Source organism: Egretta garzetta, unplaced genomic scaffold (assembly GCF_000687185.1).
Source record: "Egretta garzetta isolate BGI_Z169 unplaced genomic scaffold, ASM68718v1 scaffold620, whole genome shotgun sequence".
Classification (NCBI taxonomy): Eukaryota; Metazoa; Chordata; class Aves; order Pelecaniformes; family Ardeidae; genus Egretta; species Egretta garzetta.
This window is the reverse complement of record NW_009258309.1, coordinates 160410-164483: the sequence shown is the minus strand read 5'-3', so window position 1 is coordinate 164483 and position 4074 is coordinate 160410. Positions and strand designations below refer to the sequence as shown.

The 4074-nt window shown below is 40.7% G+C and overlaps 1 protein-coding gene across 1 annotated transcript in view; it reads left to right on the top strand.

Annotated features, from left to right (window-relative positions):
* The window catches only part of PPA2 (inorganic pyrophosphatase 2), a 54478-nt gene extending 51472 nt beyond the window's left edge, over positions 1-3006 (top strand). Inside the window, exons 12-13 of the transcript XR_004842059.1 lie at positions 2625-2695; positions 2796-3006. The gene's annotated coding sequence lies outside the window, so the exon portion shown is untranslated. The remainder of the gene's footprint in view (positions 1-2624; positions 2696-2795) is intronic.
* The last annotated feature ends 1068 nt before the right edge of the window (positions 3007-4074 follow it).

Here is a 4074-nt window from a genome sequence, read left to right as displayed (position 1 = left end):
GAAGAGAAAAATGAGGTGGGGGGGGGTGGGGAAGTGCTGTTTTACCAGGAAGGGACCAAACAAACTGTAGCAGTTAATGAACATAAACACACCAGCTCCTAAAACTTCAGGATTTTTTTCCTTTTAACTTAAAACCCTGATCCCTTTCTAAATACGGGTTTATTAAAATAAGTATAGCAAAAATTGTTTCTTTATGATGATCCGTTGCATAGCGAATAGAGGGAGCTGACTCATTTCCAGTTCTCTTCCGTAATAATAATTTTTTGCTTTCTGAATGTTCAAATTGTAAATTTTCCTATTTAAAAATGCATATTTTAAAATTTTTCACTTTGAAATAATTTTGCACTGAAGTCTTCTGACCCATCAAATGATACAGAGTATCCAGAATGAGCACTTCATTTTTACGTTTAACTAGGAAGCTATTTTTTCTGATTTTAAAGATGCCATTTCCAGAATATGTGTAATGAAAAAAACCTCACTTTGCAGCCATAACAATTTTCTTCATCTATTAGAACTTGCTGTAATCAGGAACATAGAGCATTGTAGTAGGTATGTTGAAATATACACAGCACCTGCAAGAGCTAACAGTCTAAGTGGAAAAGACACATAAGAGATGGGAGAAGTAGTAAATGCTATTCCTGTTCAGCTATTGAGAGAACTCGAGGAGCCGTGAACACTAGTGGGTTACTCGGGGACGGGGGCTGATGTGTGCAGGAGGTGAACTCTACAGAGCCTTATCCTGACCCTTCAGCCTCTATACTGTAGTATCATGGTGTTACTGTTTGACAGTTATATATTACATGGAGCAATAGTGGGTGGTTGTAACGCAAAACAGACAATGTAAGCAGGACTAAACTATAAGTGATAAATTTAGCATACCCTAAATAGTAAAAGTATAGGATATTGGGACCTTAGATCCATGCTGTTGCATCTTAATGTCTTGATGGTCTGTGTACTGCATGTTGCTGATGCCCAGAAAAGGAAGCCTTGTATTCACAAAGGAGATAAAAGTAAATGAAATGCAACTCACCTTGAGGAAGGGCTTTTCCCTAGACTAAAACATCTCTATTGTGTCCTTTTGCCAGCAGTATGCTAGAGCTACCATGAATGAGACCAGCCAACATGTATTTCTCTAATGTGCGACCAAACTGTGAAGAGTTACTGCCTTCTAGGAGTTAAGCTAGCATCACTTGACTTGTTTTCACAATCCCTTTGAGCTGGCGTTTGGAGATTACTGACCTACACTATGCTTCTATAAAACACTTTTACAGTGTTGACAGAGAACTGTCACCTCACAACTGGTGCCAGGGATAGGAGGTTAAAATCCTTTATTACATGGAGAAACTCCTGCATCTCATGCAGACCTACCAAGGTCTCATCTTTCTGCTTGCTTCTGATTTTGTCACGTTGGCGAAAGTGTAAACTAGAGGCAAGTCCTTTGGCAGGGTGACTGAAAGTATTTGTGTAATGGGACTGTAGCTCTTGAAGTTGAACTATTCATACAATCCCAATAATTAACTATATTTGTTATGGTTTTCCATTAACATGGTGTACGAGTCTGTGTATTTGGCTTTTCATTCAAGCTGCTGCTGTTTGTTTCAGTAAAAGTGTGGTGTTTCAACCATATGCTCAAATGTTAACATGTTTAATGCCAGCAGCAGAATATTTACATTATTTACATTAAAGGACGTGGAGCCAAGTTAAACTCAGTTGCAACTTTATTAACTGGATTACAGTATTATCAGCAAAAACCAGCTGTGATAATCAATTGAGTGATCTCTTGCTTTTTTTTTCTCTTTAATTTTCCAAACGGGCTCAGGCAGGTCTGCCCTTGTTGGAAGTTGTGCTCTAATTACTATCTTAAGCCCTAGTGCAGCAGGGTAGAGGGGGTTCCAAGAGGCGTTCTGCTTGGACCTGAGACCCTTGAGAGGGAGAGATAGGAAAGTAAGCACATTCAGGATTTTATTCCGTACTCCCTCCCTCTTGTCAGGGGACTAGAAAATGTTACATGTTTGCTTTCGACAATGCACAATTTAACTATGTTAAATTAAGCAGTAGTTCTGGAAGCGAGGTTTTACAGGTAAGACTGGAGCAGTTGAGTAGGTTGTCCCCAGAAGGCTGTGGATGCACAATATCTAACTGTAGCAAATGCCTCATGAGGTTTCCACCCCTCAGATCAGGCTTGCGAAGATTTACAGTTTTGATTGTATAACTGAACCAAGGGCATTTTGAAAGAAATGGCTAACGGAGGGATAACCAGACTAAACAAGTCAGCAGATTTGAGGAAGTGGTAACTGTGCAAGGCATGGCGTGAACGGTTAGTGATGGACGTCTCTTCTGCTCTGTTGCAGCCAGGGGAAATGGTCTGTTCATAGACAGCGTCAACTGGGACTGCAGTGCAGGAATAAAATCTCTGTGATTTCTTTTAAACAGTAATGAACAGGTCATTGCCTAGTGGAGTCGCAGCTAGTGGTAGCATGATGTAACAGTGAAGCTCAGAATTTGAATAAGCATTCAGCCTTCAAAAAAAACCCCCAAAAAACCAAACTGAACAACAGCCTCAAACCCTGGATATTCATCATGCCAGTTTGGAAAGAGGATGAGAAAAGTCTTTCTTTTTACAGTTCCCCTTTCCATCTGAAAACGAGAACCATCTGAGGAGCACAGAAAGGAGAAGTTCAACGACACTTTTATGGTTGGTTTGTTGGCGAACTCAAGGCCATTTTTTTTCCTTTCATTTTTTCCCCTCCCCTTTCAACTTCCAGAGTTGTTAATTCTAGTTATGCCCATTCCAGATGATCTTGGAGAAGGCTGACAAGGAGGTAGCATCATAGTATGATCCAGCCACAAGTGATTTCTGCAGAAGATGGACCTTCGGCGTCCCATGTGTATTTTGTGTGCAATATGGCTGCCGTCAGAGGAGTTCTGCCTTTTTGTTGAGACAAGAAGGCAGCAGAAGGGGCGCACAGTGGAAAATGAAAAGCTGAGGAACTTAGACAGAAGAAACATAGATCTGCCACATGGGATTAGGCAGCAATAGAGCTGTAGACAATTTTCTCCTTCCTGAGCTGATGTTTCTGAGGCTGGGGATGGTGGGAATTCAGGCAAGGTGAGGGCTTGTGCACTCATTTTTGGAGAGCACAGATTTGTAGGAGAGAGTGTTGGAACTGGAGTTGTCTGGGTGCTCAAGGTGAGAGGAGGCGATACACACTACAGAAGTGCTACATGTGAAAGCGAACAAGAGAGAGGTAAAGGTTCTACGAAGACTCTGGAGATGAAAGAAAAATGTATTTTTGAGGGATTTTTTTTCCCATGTTGTGTGTTACTGCTCTAATTTTCCACTTGTGAGCTGGAGCACATGAAATAGACCTCTCTTTCCCCTCTTTGTTTCTCAGTGCCCATCAGCTTTTCTATATCACTTGGCAAAACCCTGTGACACACACTTTGACCACAGCAGCTTGTTTCTCATTCTGAGAACATTGTCAGACTGTGGCAACGCTTAGAAAGGGGTAATACAGATGGTAGCCTCAACTTCCCCACTTATTTTAGGCCCCAGCCACTTCTGAAAGGGGGATGAGCTTAGGGGGAACAGTTGATTCATTCACTTCTTAAAGCCATCAAGCTCTCAAGCCATCTTGTGTTATTTTCCTAGGTGTACAGTGTCTTCTCAAGAAAAGATCCTGTATAATATGGGCACTGACCCAAGAATGAAAACAGTAGTTGGAAATGTCAGGAGGAATGGAAGGAGTACTTCCATGTTTGCAGAAACTTTAACATTTGGTCATGCATTCATCATGGTTTTCCATATTTTAAATTTTTTTTTTTTTCCTCTGCATTCAGTCACTTTGTCCAATTCCTTGTAACAAGTTAGAACAGACAATGGTTTTTTCATTAAGGTGATCACATGTGGAAGTTTGTTGGAAAGCATAGTTCAGTGGTTCAGGCAAATGAAAAGAAGCTCAAACCTTAAGAAAATATGTTTGGGGGGAGGGAGCTGCCTACAGATTAAGTTAAAATGAAAACATTATCCAAAACAAACAGTGGGTTTAAATCTGAGTTAATTTTTCCTCTTGA